Genomic DNA, 16,496 nt, shown 5'->3' with positions numbered 1-16,496 from the left:
TGTGAAACAAGAACTCCACTATGACTACAATGAAGACACTACTTCCTCATCCCCAAGGCTAAGTGAATCAGATGAGCCCAAAATAATAGAGGACAAACAGAAGAAAAGGAAAAAGGCAGCACACCATTCTCTTCGACATCACATAAGAGGTAAATGGCTTTTCTACATCAATTATAATGTTAACATTACCAGGGTTTAAATTGGGCCGGGGCCGTCCGGGGCTAAGCTCCGGCACATAGGCTGAAGGTCTCGCTCTGCTCTTGCCAGTGTACTCACTGCGCTTGTGCGTGTGCACTCGCTGCGCTAGTGCGTGTGCACTGACGCTAAGGGAATAATGTGTTTCCATTCATTATGGGGCATACTCACCAACGCAAGTTCAACGATTTGCGCGAGTAGATTACATACAAAGTCAATGCAAGACGCATTCAGACGTGTCCTCGCACAGGGCGATGCAAATGACCAAATTGGGCGGCGCAATTGCCGCGAAAACACACGCTTTTCCTTTTAAACGCGTCTTCGCGCAAGTTATGCAACTCAAGCGAAAAAACTCAAGAACGTGCTTTCACACAGGATCATTTGACATTGTAGAGACGAGAGATAGAGCGAGAGAGATAGAGGTAATAATGGTGCCCACGTCGAGGAAAATTAATAGAAGACTAGAAACGTGTTAAGGACTAAAGTATGTATGTCACTCATCTAATTACAGTATGTTTACTGGATAACACTGGATATAACTCATTGTATAGTTTAATACATTTATGTATTTTGATTACACAAATGAAACCTTACTATATGATTGTTTTAGCTGCTGACCAGTAGGAGATATTGCTAATTTATTAGACATGTTGATGATACAGTACTGTGTGTTGTACCTTTTCTTGTTAATTGAGTCTTTTTGGGTATCTTATGCATATAGAATTATTCAAGGAGGTTGATTCTTTTTACTTCATTTAAAGTTTGATCAATTGTGCATAATGACATGTGCAACAAATGGATATAGGGTGTCAAACTCATAGATTTGCATCATTTAAAATCCAGACGCTCTTTATAAAATATTTGGGGTCAACCTCTGGCACAGATTTAAAGTTGAAATTTATCAAATCCTATCAGAGGTCCAGAATGTCATTGAAACACACCAGTGGCTTTGCTGTCATCAGTATTAAACATGTTACCCGTCAAAGTACCCTCCCCGCAGAGCCCCCCCACATAACAAATCCCATTTTAACCCCTGAACATTACACCAAGTAAAGGTATACTGCTGTTGTTTCTCAGTATGCTAACTTTTGGTGTGCTGTTTCCTGTATGTTGTATTTAATAAATTTTTCTGTTTATACAAAGTTAAAGGTCCAGAGGAGGTGATCAGACGCTACCAGCAAGTCCTCAAAACCTTTAAGAAAGTTTGCACAATGTCTGAAGCATTCCATCGACACAATGTTGACAGGGGCACCATTGTGGCAACTGCACCAATAGCGGAGCTTCAGGTTGCAGACCCCAAGATCTATAGCACCTTGGTGTTTAATCCAGCTATGGAAACATTACTAGCTTTTGCGAAAAGATGTGCTGGTTCTGTAAGTCCAGAAATTAAAAGATCTATTAAAGATCTCAAGGCTCGAGGGCATCTATTGCCCATTTTGATCAAGTACTGAAGTGGTGTTGCTTGATTTTTTCTAGAAAGGGATAGTTCACCCAAAAATGAAAATTCAGTCATCATTTACTCACTCTCATGTTGTGAACACAGAGGAAGATATTTTAAGGAATGTTTGTAACCTAACCAATCACGAGCCCTATCACTTGCATAGTTTTCTTTTTTCCTTCTTATTCCTACACTATGGTGTAAATGGTGCTCATGATCAGTTTGGTTACAAACATTCCTCAAAACATCCTCCCTCGTGTTCATCAGAACAAAGACATCTATACAGGTTTGTAACAACATGAGAGTGAGAAAATAATGACTAAATTTTCATTTTTTGTGAACTATCCCAAAAATGTTATTGTTGTAGAAATTATATTACTGGATGTTTAAACTTGTTCTTGTTTTTATATTGTAAATGTTGATAAAGAGGTGGTTACTGACTTTTTGAGCGGTGCTTATATAAAAGGAGCTGAAGGAGTATGATCGTCGCTGCCCGATGAAACTCACGTATGTCCAAAACAGTTATTTTTTCAGGAAGTGAAAAAAACACTGTATATTAAAAGCAGTTAAATGTAGCGTTGTCATATTTGGTACGGTATCTTTACATGTAACCATATTCTTGCCAGTGTAATGATATAATCCACATTTGAACAAAATTGAGTTTAAATGGACATGCGTGCATATTTTACAGTAACTGTGGTCAATACGTGTTCTTCCGATCATTAATTAAAATGCCCAAGTCGCATTTCATATTGACAGATGAATACGCTCAGTTTATTAAATAGCCTAATTAAATATTAAATCTTAGTTAAATACGCTTAGTTTATTTAATATTAATTATAGGGCTGTCAAAAGATTAATCGCGATTAATCGCATCCAAAATAAAAGTTTGTGTTAACATAACAAATGTGTGTGTATGGTGTATAATTATTATTCATATATAAAAACACACCCAATTATGTATATATTTAAGAAAAATTTATTATATTTATATATAAAATATTTATATTCATATATAATATAAATTCTATAAATGTATATACAGTATTTAAATGCAAATATTTCTTAAATATATACCTGAATGTGTTGGTATTTATATATACATAATATCCAGACACAGTACACACACACATGCCATGCAAACACAAACCTTTCTTTTGGATGCGATTAATCGCGATTAATCTTTTGACAGCCCTAATTAATTATAAGTGTATTAAATGTCTCTTGCAAGCTATGAAGGGACAATGAATCAATACACTGACATGGTATTGCTAGACAGCAGGGGCATCCGTTTGTGTTGAAAAGTGGTGGGGACAAAAGATCAGATAAAAAACATTACTGCAGGACGAGAAAAACATTGAATAACGGCGCATCAAAAATGGGCATAGCGTAGGCCAGTCAACAACAAGAAAATACTCAGCATAAAACCCTCAACAATGTCGACTGCACACATGTAACAGTCCCTGCAACACCAGCTCAACCGAACAGTGCCAAAGCACCATACCGTAGAAAACAGCAGCGTGTTAAGTCAATGATTACAATGAATTTCATTGCATATGTACAAGAAAACACACCATAAACATACAACGCAACATATGTGACCCTGGACCACAAAACCAGTCTTAAGCATCGCTTGATTTTTCAGAACATTTTAACCAAACGCCTTCAAAAAGCGGTGGGATGTCCCCAGTGTAAATAACACTATGCTAGACAGATACTTTGTTTGCACAGTCCTACCGTAATTTAGTCACTCCTAGACGTACGTCTTGCGTCAGGGGGAACGTTTACCTTGATGAAGGAAAGATATTGTCTCACATGCTATGTTTATTCGGCTATATCCAGTGCTGAGCTTCGATGAAACTTTACGAGACCGGCGAGACGCTTCACAGGCGGGAGATACGCGACGTAATTGACAGCTTTGACACCAAATGGATATACGTGAAAATCAGATCACATGATTTCACAACTTTTCATTGGCCATTTAGGTATGTGACGCATACTGTATACAGAAATGAACCTGGACATTCAATCCGTCGAAAAATCTAAAAATCGGCAAAACGGACATACGTGGTTTTCATCGGACAGCGACGTGATGCTTGTTACCCATTAATATACTCAGGGAATAGTTGAGTTATAAATAGTTTGTTAGTGTAGTACAACTTCTAAAAAACTGCTTCTGTGAAACATGACAGTACTTCTCTGCTCATTTAAATGTTTGTTTTGAAATGCCCATTCTATATTTATTTCACACTTATAAGCTACAAACTCAAACAGTGTACTAAGAACCTATAAAGTGTGTATTTAACACAATACAAGCTATTAGTATCTTTTGTTTTTAGTTAATAAGTTCATTGTTAGGGCAAAATCAAGTGTTAAGGGGCTATAAGACAAAAACAAGACAACAACCTAATATAGCTGCAAGCAGCGATACCGGGGTCAAGCCAAACATGGCAAAAAATTATTCATACGTGATGACTGTCATGATTTAAGATCTAAGTTTGCATTAGTTTTAGGAAAAAAATAGCAATTTTTTCGTATCTTGAGACCACTAGGTGGCGCTCTGTCGAAACAATAGATGGTGCCTCAGGTCATGACTGTGATGACACATACCAAATTTAGTGTAAATACAATAAAGCGATACGGAGATATAGCCTTAAATGACTTGACCACTAGGGGGCTCTGACCAAACAATAAATTGTGACTCAGGTCTTGATTGTGATGACACCCACCAAATTTGGTGTAAATACGATAAAGAGATGCAGAGATATAGCTTCAAATCTCTTGACCACTAGGGGGCGCCGAATAGTTTACAAGTCCTCCCAGAACATGTTGCTGATGAACCATACCAAGTTTCATAACAATACACAATTGCGTTTCTGAAATACTTGAACTTAAAGAAAAAATTCAAAATGGCCGACCCACAAAATGGCCGACCAAAAACCATTTGGTATCGTTTGACTCGGCATGCCTCACGAACTCTAACAAGACCAGTCTCATAATTTTACATTCAAGTTTGCAGTAGTTATAAGCAGAAATAGACATTTTTTATATCTCGTGACCAGTAGGGGGCAGTGTGAAGAAATGGTGCATGCACCCTCAGGTCATCACTGTTATAACATATACCAAGTCTCATATTAATACACAAAAGTTTTGCGAAGATACAGGCTCAAAGACATTTTGGCGTGCTCGCCCTCGCATTCTTTGATGCGTTATACGACAACGGATAGGTCTACCGAAAAGCTTTTGATAACTTTTTGTCTAGAGTGTCTCTAGATGATGCATACCAAAATTCAAGCCAATCACAGGAGCGCTCTAGGAGGAGTTCGAAAAAGTAGGTGTTCAATATAATTCAAAATGGCCGACAGGAAGTAGGTTTGACTCAGACATATTTGGTACAGTCGGACTCAGCATGAGCCAAGGAATCAATAGAGTGAAGTCTTATGTCATAGTGGCAATTTAATCAAATGATATAAAGATTTTAAACAATTTATTTACATATCCTGACCACTAGGTGGCGCTGTCCTAAAGATTTATAGGTGCGCTCAGAACATGTCACTGATGAACCATGCCAAATTTCATAGCGATACGCCATTCTGTTTGTGAAATACTGAACTTAATGAGAAAATTCAAAATGGCCGACACCCAAAATGGCCGACCGAAAACCGCTTGGTATCGTTTGACTCGGCATGCCTCAAGCAATCTAACAAGACCACCTTCATGATTTTAGACTCAAGTTTGAAGTAGTTATAAGCAAAAATAGGCATTTTTTGAATCTCGTGACCACTAGGTGGCGCTGTGACGAAACGTTGCAGGCACCCTCAAGTCATGACTGTAATGACATATACCAAGTTTTGTGTCGATACACCAAAGTGTTGCGAAGATACGGCCTCACGTCCGTTTTGGCGTGCTCGCCGCCGTATATGTTGTCACTGTATACGAGAACGCATTGGTCTATCAAAAAGCTTTTGATAACTTTTTGTCTGGGGTGTCTCTAGATGCTACATACCAAAGGACATGCAAATCGGACGAACGCTCTAGGAGGAGTTCGAAAAAGTAGGTTTTACAGAAATTCAAAATGGCGGAAAGATTTGCATGACACAAATGACATCAATGTGTGCAATTGAATCAACATGAGCAAAGGATTCAGAGGAAACAAGAATTTAGTTTCTAGGACTCACGGGTCAGAAGTTATTAGCATGAACATAAGTGGAATTTTGGACTGTTGGTGGCGCTAGAGGGTTTGAGTCAGACACACCAATGTTGCTATAGTAACTTCTGAGACTGTCCTCTACATGTGTGCCAAATTTCATAACTTTCCTATGTACGGTTCTATGGGCTGCCATTGACTTTCGGCGGAAGAACGAGGAAGATAAATAATAATAATAATAAGAAAACTAACAATAACAATAGGGTTCTACGCCCCTTCGGGGCTTGACCCCTAAATATAGCTGCAAGCAGCAATACCGGGGTCAAGCCGAAAAGGGCACAAAAGGATGTAAAATTGAGATTGGATAAGCAGATTGAAGAACCTAGGTAAACCTAATAATTTTAGATGAAAAAACAAAAAAGTAATCAACAAAAATAATTTAAGTTCTTGACTACTGCAATCGTCCTTCTGTTATTGACAATCATGGAACATTAGAGCACTGAAGGGCATGTGCGTGGTGTTTGCAGTTGCAAAACATGGGTCACATCATGTTACAACAAGTTTAATTAATCAAACGAGACCATCCCCGTGTCTCTACGATGTTCTGATGCAGAGATATAGCTTTTGCAAAAACGGTTGATAAGGTATTCTCAATGGTTGCTGGGGAGTGAATTGGCAAACACCAGTGATTATAGTCAAAGCCAGGAAAGGAATAATCCATGATGACTCGTGGTTTTAGATGTGTTGTTGCAATAGTTTTAGGCAAAAATACCATATTCTATCTCAAAACCAGTAGGTCGCGCAATGACAAAATTGTGCATGCAACATCAGGTCATGATTGTTTTACATCTAGCTAGTTTTATGTCTATACACTTTAGTTTAGTGAAGAAACAGTTGTATGACCATAGGGCTGGCTTGTTATCAAAGGTTTTGTTCAATTATAAGGCCATCTAGTGGTGCAAGCATACAATTTTTTTTGTGTAGCCTCAGAATGTGCTCATGCATCAGCGTATCAAATCTGGTGAAAAAATCTCTTTTCGTTACGAAGTTACAACCATTTATGTGTAAAAAACACAAAATTTGAAGGTAATTTTTCGTTTTTTGCAATTTTCGGCCATTTCTGATGAAAATTTTAATATAACACCAATAGAACTTTTTGTTCAGAAGGTAAGGTTAGTTTCTTCCTATGGTGTTTTCGAGTCGATCGGAAAAACATTCGCGGAGATATTCACGCGTGTTTTTTAAGCGCTATTTTACTGCGCAGGGTTAATCGTAAGGCGAATTCTGGCATGTTTGGTATCGTTTGACTCGGCAACTATTCAGAACTCCAAAGAAGCAAGTCCCATGAAAATACGTCAATCGGAGCCAAAGTTATAGGTGTATAAAACATTTCTCTGGCCACTAGGTGGCGCTGCAACGAAACTATGCATGCACCCTCGGTTCCTGACTGGCATCTCAAGTACCAAGTGTCGTTTCAATAGGCCTAAGTTTGACGAAGATACAGCCTAAAATCTGTTTTTTTGCGCTCTACGTAAAATTCGTTAAGGCGGTATACGACAACGGATTGGTGTATCGAAATTCTTTTGATAACTTTTTGCCTTAAGTGTCTCAAGATGATACATACCAATTTTCGTGGCAATTGGACAAAAGCTCTAGGACGAGTTCGAAAAAGTAGGTTTTACGAATAATTCAAAATGGCGGAACAATTTTCATGTCGAAAAAAGACGCCATAGGGTCCAATCGAATCGTCTTGAGCCAATGAATAAGAGAAAGCAATAATTTTGTTTCTAGGGCTTACGGATCAGAAGTTATAAGCAAAAACATAAGTGCAACTTTGGACTGTTGGTGGCGCTAGCGGGTTAGACATAGAGACTCCAAATTTGCTGTGGGGACACATTGGACTGTCCTCTATCAGTGTGCCAAATTTCATAACTTTCCTACGTACGGTTCTATGGGCTGCCATAGACCGCAATGGCGGAAGAAGAAGAAGAATAACTAATAATAAATATAGCTGCAAGCAGCGATACCGGGGTCAAGCCAAAAAGGGCACAGAAGAAGGTAAACTTGAGTCCGGATGAGCAGTTTAAAAAACCTAGCAAAACCTCCTGATTTCAGACAAATTAATATAACAGTAATCAGCAAAAAAGCTGTGTTCTTATTCAGTGAAATCTCTCCCTCACGTCTTGAGGAGCATTGACAACTAGAACACTGAAGGAAATGTGAGTGGTGCTTGCAGTTGTAATACTCAGCTCACAAAATGTTACTGTGGTGTTAATGAGTCGAAAGAGCCCACCCCCATGTCTCTACGCTGTTCTGATGAAGAGATATAGCTCTTGCAAAAACAGGTGATAAGGCATTCTCATTGGTTGCTAGACAGTAAATTGACATCCATCAGTGATTATAATCCAAGCCATGAAATGAATAATCCATGATGACTTACGGTTTTAGATGTGTTTGTTGCAGTAGTTTTAGGCAAAAATTACCATTTTCTATCTCAAAACCACTAGGTGGCGCTGTGACAAAATTGTGCATGCAACTTCAGGTCATGATTATGTTACATCGAGCTAGTTTTATGACTATACACTTTAGTTTAGTGAAGAAACAGTTGTATGACCATAGGGCTGGCTTGATATCACAGGTTTTGTTCAATTATAACGCCAACTAGTGGTGCAAGCATAAAAATTTTTTTGTGTAGCCTCAGACTGTGGTCGTACATCAGCGTATCAAATCTGGTGAAAAAATCTCTTTTCGTTGCGAAGTTATAACCATTTATGTGTAAAAAATACAAAATTTTAAGGTAATTTTTCGTTTTTTGCATTTTTCGGCCATTTCTGATGAAAATTTTAATATAACGCCGATAGAACTTTTTGTTCAGAAGGTAAGGTTAGTTTCTTCCTATGGTGTTTTCGAGTCGATCGGAAAAACGCTCGTGGAGATATTCACGCGTGTTTTTTAAGCGCTATTTTGCTGCGCAGGGTTAACCGTAAGGCGAAATCTGGCATGTTTGGTATCGTTGGACTCGGCAACGATTCAGAACTCCAAAGAAACAAGTCCCATGAAAATACGTCAATCGCAGCCAAAGTTATAGGCGTATAAAACATTCGTCTGGCCACTAGGTGGCGCTGCGACGAAACTGTGCATGCACCCTCAGTTCCTGACTGGCATCACAAGTACCAAGTGTTGTGTCAATAGGCTTAAGTTTGGCGAAGATACAGACAAAAACCTGTTTTTTTGCACTCTACGTAAAATTTGTTGATGCGCCATACGACAAAGGATTGGTTTATCAAAATTCTTTTAATAACTTTTTGCCTTAAGTGTCTATAGATGCTGCTTACTGATTTTCGTGGCAATCGGGCAAAAGGTCTAGGAGGAGTTCGCAAAAGTAGGTTTTACGAATAATTCAAAATGGCGGAAAATTTTCATGACGGAAAATGACGTCATAGGGTCCAATCGAATCGTCTTGAGCCAAGGAATCAGAGGAAGCAAGAATTTTGTTTATAGGACTTACGGATCAGAAGTTATAAGCAAAAACATAAGTGCAACTTTGGACTGTTGGTGGCGCTAGCGGGTTAGACATAGAGACTCCAAATTTGCTATGGGGACACATTGGACTGTCCTTTATCAGTGTGCCAAATTTCATAACTTTCCTACGTACGGTTCTATGGGCTGCCATAGACCGCAATGGCGGAAGAAGAAGAAGAAGAATAACTAATAATAAATATAGCTGCAAGCAGCGATACCGGGGTCAAGCCAAACATGTCAAAAAACGATTCATACGTGATGACTGTCATGATTTAAGATCTAAGTTTGCATTTGTTTTATGAAAAAAATAGTAATTTTCTTGTATCTTGAGACCACTAGGTGGCGCTTTGCCGAAACAATAGATGGTGCCTCAGGTCATGACTGTGATGACACATACCAAATTTAGTGTAATTACAATAAAGCGATACGGAGATATAGCCTTAAATGACTTGACCACTAGGGGGCACTGACCAAACAATAAATTGGGACTCAGGTCTTGATTGTGATGACACCCACCAAATTTGGTGTAAATACAATAAAGAGATGCAGAGATATAGCTTCAAATCTCTTGACCACTAGGGGGCGCCGAAAAGTTTACAAGTCCTCCCAGAACATGTTGGTGATGAACCATACCAAGTTTCATAACAATACGCAATTGCGTTTCTGAAATACTTGAACTTAAAGAAAAAATTCAAAATGGCCGACACACAAAATGGCTGACCAAAAACCATTTGGTATCGTTTGACTCGGCATGCCTAACTAAATCTAACAAGACCGGTCTTATAATTTTACATTCAAGTTTGCAGTAGTTATAAGCAAAAATAGACATTTTTTATATCTCGTGACCAGTAGGGGGCAGTGTGACGAAATTGTGCATGCACCCTCAGGTCATCACTGTTATGACATATACCAAGTCTCATATTAATACACAAAAGTTTTGTGAAGATACAGGCTCAAACACATTTTGGCGTGCTCGCCCTCGCATTCTTTGATGCGTTATACGACAACGGATAGGTCTACCGAAAAGCTTTTGATAACTTTTTGTCTAGAGTGTCTCTAGATGATGCATACCAAAAATCAAGCCAATCACACGAGCGTTCTAGGAGGAGTTCGAAAAAGTAGGTGTTCAATATAATTCAAAATGGCCGACAGGAAGTAGGTTTGACTCAGACATTTTGTACAGTCGGACTCAGCATGAGCCAAGGAATCAATAGAGTGAAGTCTTATGTCATAGTGGCAATTGAATCAAATGCTATAAAGATTTTAAACAATTTATTTACATATCCTGACCACTAGGTGGCGCTGTCCTAAAGATTTATAGGTGCGCTCAGAACATGTCACTGATCAACCATGCCAAATTTCGTAGCGATACGCCATTCTGTTTGTGAAATACTGAACTTAATGAGAAAATTCAAAATGGCCGACACCCAAAATGGCAGACCAAAAACCGTTTGCTATGGTTTGACTCGGCATGCCTCAAGAAATCTAACAAGACCACCTTCATGATTTTAGGCTCAAGTTTGAAGTAGTTATAAGCGAAAATAGGCATTTTTCGAATCTCGTGACCACTAGGTGGCGCTGTAACGAAACGTTGCAGGCACCCTCAGGTCATGACTGTTATGACATATACCAAGTTTCGTGTCGATACAATAAAGTGTTGCGAAGATACGGCCTCACGTCCGTTTTGGCGTGCTCGCCGCCATATATGTTGTCAGTTTATACGAGAACGCATTGGTCTATTAAAAAGCTTTTGATAACTTTTTGTCTGGGGTGTCTCTAGATGCTACATACCAAAGGACATGCAAATCGGACGAACGCTCTAGGAGGAGTTCGAAAAAGTAGGTTTTACGGAAAATTCAAAATGGCAGAAAGATTTGCATGACACAAATGACATCAATGGGTGCAATTGAATCAACATGAGCAAAGGATTCAGAGGAAACAAGAATTTAGTTGCTAGGACTCACGGGTCAGAAGTTATGAGCATGAACATAAGTGGATTTTTGGACTGTTGGTGGCGCTAGAGGGTTTGAGTCAGACACACCAATGTTGCTATAGTAACTTCTGAGACTGTCCTCTACATATGTGCCAAATTTCATAACTTTCCTACGTTCGGTTCTATGGGCTGCCATTGACTTCAATGGCGGAAGAACAAGAAACTGAATAATAATAAGAAAACTAACAGAAACAATAGGTGTCTACGCCACTTCGTGGCTTGACCCCTAAATATAGCTGCAAGCAGCAATGCCGGGGTCAAGCCGAAAAGGGCACAAAAGGATGTAAAATTGAGATTGGATAAGCAGATTGAAGAACCTAGGTAGACCTAATAATTTTAAATAAAAAAACAAAAAAGTTATCAACAAAAATAATCTAAGTTCTTGTCTACTGCAATCGTCCTTCTGTTATTGACAATCATGGAACATTAGAGCACTGAAGGACACGTGAGTGGTGTTTGCAGTGGCAAAACATGGGTCACATCACGTTACAACAAGTTTAATTAGTCAAAAGAGACCATCTCCGTGTCTCTGCAATGTTCTGATGCAGAGATATAGCTCTTGCAAAAACGGTTGATAAGGTATTCTCAATGGTTGCTAGGGAGTGAACTGGCAACCACCAGTGATTATAGTCACAGCCATGAAGGGAATAATCCATGATGACTCATGGTTTTAGATGTGTTGTTGCAGTAGTTTTAGGCAAAAATACAATATTCTCTCTCAAAACCAGTAGGTGGCGCAATGAAAAAATTGTGCATGGAACATCAGTTCATGATTGTGTTACATCTAGCTAGTTTTATGTCTATACACTTTAGTTTGGTTAAGAAACAGTTGTATGACCATAAGGCTGGCTTGTTATCAAAGGTTTTGTTCAATTATAAGGCCATCTAGTGGTGCAAGCATACAATTTTTTTTGTGTAGCCTCAGAATGTGCTCATACATCAGTGTATCAAATCTGGTGAAAAAATATATTTTCGTTACGAAGTTACAACCATTTATGTGTAAAAAACACAAAATTTGAAGGTAATTTTTCGTTTTTTGCAATTTTCGGCCATTTCTGATGAAAATTTTAATATAACACCAATAGAACTTTTTGTTCAGAAGGTAAGGTTAGTTTCTTCCTATGGTGTTTTCGAGTCGATCGGAAAAACGTTCGCGGAGATATTCACGCGTGTTTTTTAAGCGCTATTTTGCTGCGCAGGGTTAATCGTAAGGCGAATTCTGGCATGTTTGATATCGTTTGACTCGGCAACTATTCAGAACTCCAAAGAAGCAAGTCCCATGAAAATACGTCAATCGGAGCCAAAGTTATAGGTGTATAAAACATTTCTCTGGCCACTAGGTGGCGCTGCAACGAAACTATGCATGCACCCTCGGCTCCTGACTGGCATCTCAAGTACCAAGTGTCGTGTCAATAGGCCTAAGTTTGACGACGATACAGCCTAATATCTGTTTTTTTGCGCTCTACGTAAAATTCGTTAAGGCGGTATACGACAACGGATTGGTGTATCGAAATTCTTTTGATAACTTTTTGCCTTAAGTGTCTCAAGATGGTACATACCAATTTTCGTGGCAATTGGACAAAAGCTCTAGGACGAGTTCGAAAAAGTAGGTTTTACGAATAATTCAAAATGGCGGAAAATGTTCATGTCGAAAAAAGACGCCATAGGGTCCAATCGAATCGTCTTGAGCCAATGAATAAGAGAAAGCAATAATTTTGTTTCTAGGGCTTACGGATCAGAAGTTATAAGCAAAAACATAAGTGCAACTTTGGACTGTTGGTGGCGCTAGCGGGTTAGACATAGAGAGTCCAAATTTGCTGTGGGGACACATTGGACTGTCCTCTATCAGTGTGCCAAATTTCATAACTTTCCTACGTACGGTTCTATGGGCTGCCATAGACCGCAATGGCGGAAGAAGAAGAAGAAGAAATATAGCTGCAAGCAGCAATGCCGGGGTCAAGCCGAAAAGGGCACAAAAGGATGTAAAATTGAGATTGGATGAGCAGATTGAAGAACCTAAGTAAACCTAATAATTGTGGATGAAAAAACAAAAAAGTAATCAACAAAAATAATTTAAGTTCTTGTCTACTGCAATCGTCCTTCTGTTATTGACAATCATGGAACATTAGAGCACTGAAGGGCATGTGAGTGGTGTTTGCAGTTGCAAAACATGGGTCACATCATGTTACAACAAGTTTAATTAATCAAACGAGACCATCCCCGTGTCTCTACGATGTTCTGATGCAGAGATATAGCTTTTGCAAAAACGGTTGATAAGGTATTCTCAATGGTTGCTGGGGAGTGAATTGGCAAACACCAGTGATTATAGTCAAAGCCATGAAAGGAATAATCCATGATGACTCGTGGTTTTAGATGTGTTGTTGCAATAGTTTTAGGCAAAAATACCATATTCTATCTCAAAACCAGTAGGTCGCGCAATGACAAAATTGTGCATGCAACATCAGGTCATGATTGTGTTACATCTAGCTAGTTTTATGACTATACACTTTAGTTTAGTTAAAGGTGTAGCGGAGGATTTTCTCGAATTTTAGAAAAGAACCGCCTTCTCCACTTTTTTAAAAAATGCAATTGCGCAACACTCCTGATTGACAACTAGGAGGACCAATAGTCTTGATGATCCACCCGGAAAAAGAAAATCCTCCGCAATACATTTAAGAAACAGTTGTATGACCATAGGGCTGGCTTGTTATCAAAGGTTTTGTTTAATTATAAGGCCATCTAGTGGTGCAAGCATACAATTTTTTTGTGTAGCCTCAGAATGTGCTCATACATCAGTCTATCAAATCTGGTGAAAAAATCTCTTTTCGTTACGAAGTTACAACCATTTATGTGTAAAAAACACAAAATTTGAAGGTAATTTTTCGTTTTTTGCAATTTTCGGCCATTTCTGATGAAAATTTTAATATAACACCAATAGAACTTTTTGTTCAGAAGGTAAGGTTAGTTTCTTCCTATGGTGTTTTCGAGTCGATCGGAAAAACGTTCGCGGAGATATTCACGCGTGTTTTTTAAGCGCTATTTTGCTGCGCAGGGTTAATCGTAAGGCAAATTCTGGCATGTTTGGTATCGTTTGACTCGGCAACTATTCAGAACTCCAAAGAAGCAAGTCCCATGAAAATACGTCAATCGGAGCCAAAGTTATAGGTGTATAAAACATTTCTCTGGCCACTAGGTGGCGCTGCAACGAAACTATGCATGCACCCTCGGTTCCTGACTGGCATCTCAAGTACCAAGTGTCGTTTCAATAGGCCTAAGTTTGACGAAGATACAGCCTAAAATCTGTTTTTTTGCGCTCAACGTAAAATTCGTTAAGGCGGTATACGACAACGGATTGGTGTATCGAAATTCTTTTGATAACTTTTTGCCTTAAGTGTCTCAAGATGATACATACCAATTTTCGTGGCAATTGGACAAAAGCTCTAGGACGAGTTCGAAAAAGTAGGTTTTACGAATAATTCAAAATGGCGGAAAATTTTCATGTCGAAAAAAGACGCCATAGGGTCCAATCGAATCGTCTTGAGCCAATGAATAAGAGAAAGCAATAATTTTGTTTCTAGGGCTTACGGATCAGAAGTTATAAGCAAAAACATAAGTGCAACTTTGGACTGTTGGTGGCGCTAGCGGGTTAGAGATAGAGACTCCAAATTTGCTGTGGGGACACATTGGACTGTCCTCTATCAGTGTGCCAAATTTCATAACTTTCCTACGTACGGTTCTATGGGCTGCCATAGACCGCAATGGCGGAAGAAGAAGAAGAAGAATAACTAATAATAATAATAAGAAAACTAACAAATACAATAGGGTTCTACGCCCCTTCGGGGCTTGACCCCTAATAATAAATATAGCTGCAAGCAGCGATACCGGGGTCAAGCCAAACATGGCAAAAAATAATTCATACGTGATGACTGTCATGATTTAAGATCTAAGTTTGCATTAGTTTTATGAAAAAAATAGCATTTTTTGTATCTTGAGACCACTAGGTGGCGCTTTGCCGAAACAAAAGATGGTGCCCCAGGCCATGACTGTGATGACACATACCAAATTTAGTGTAAATACAATAAAGCAATACGGAGATATAGCCTTAAATGACTTGACCACTAGGGGGCACTGACCAAACAATAAATTGTGACTCAGGTCTTGATTGTGATGACACCCACCAAATTTGGTGTAAATACGATAAAGAGATGCAGAGATATAGCTTCAAATCTCTTGACCACTTGAGGGGAGCCGAAAAGTTTACAAGTCCTCTAAGAACATGTTGCTGATGAACCATACCAAGTTTCATAACAATACGCAATTGCGTTTCTAAAATACTTGAACTTAAAGAAAAAATTCAAAATGGCCGACACACAAAATGGCCGACCAAAACCCATTTGGTATCGTTTGACTCGGCATGCCTCAAGAAATCTAACAAGACCAGTCTCATAATTTTACATTCAAGTTTGCAGTAGTTATAAGCAAAAATAGACATTTTTATATCTCGTGACCAGTAGGGGGCAGTGTGACGAAATGGTGCATGCACCCTCAGGTCATTACTGTTATGACATATACCAAGTCTCATATTAATACGCAAAAGTTTTGCGAAGATACAGGCTCAAACACATTTTGGCGTGCTCGCCCTCGCATTCTTTGATGTGTTATACGACAACGGATAGGTCTACCGAAAAGCTTTTGATAACTTTTTGTCTAGAGTGTCTCTAGATGATGCATACCAAAAATCAAGCCAATCACACGGGCGCTCTAGGAGGAGTTTAAAAAAGTAGGTGTTCAATATAATTCAAAATGTCCGACAGGAAGTAGGTTTGACTCAGACATATTTGGTACAGTCGGACTCAGCATGAGCCAAGGAATCAATAGAGTGAATTCTTATGTCATAGTGGCAATTTAATCAAATGATATAAAGATTTTAAACAATTTATTTACATATCCTGACCACTAGGTGGCGCTGTCTTAAAGATTTATACGTGCGCTCAGAACATGTCACTGATGAACCATGCCAAATTTCTTAGCAATACGCCATTCTGTTTGTGACATACTGAACTTAATGAGAAAATTTAAAATGGCTGACACCCAAAATGGCCGACCGAAAACCGTTTGCTATCGTTTGACTCGGCATGCTTCAAGGAATCTAACAAGACCACCTTCATGATTTTAGACTCAAGTTTGAAGTAGTTATAAGC

Source organism: Misgurnus anguillicaudatus, chromosome 21, assembly GCF_027580225.2.
Source record: "Misgurnus anguillicaudatus chromosome 21, ASM2758022v2, whole genome shotgun sequence".
NCBI lineage: Eukaryota > Metazoa > Chordata > Actinopteri > Cypriniformes > Cobitidae > Misgurnus > Misgurnus anguillicaudatus.
Note: the sequence above shows the minus strand (reverse complement) of the source record.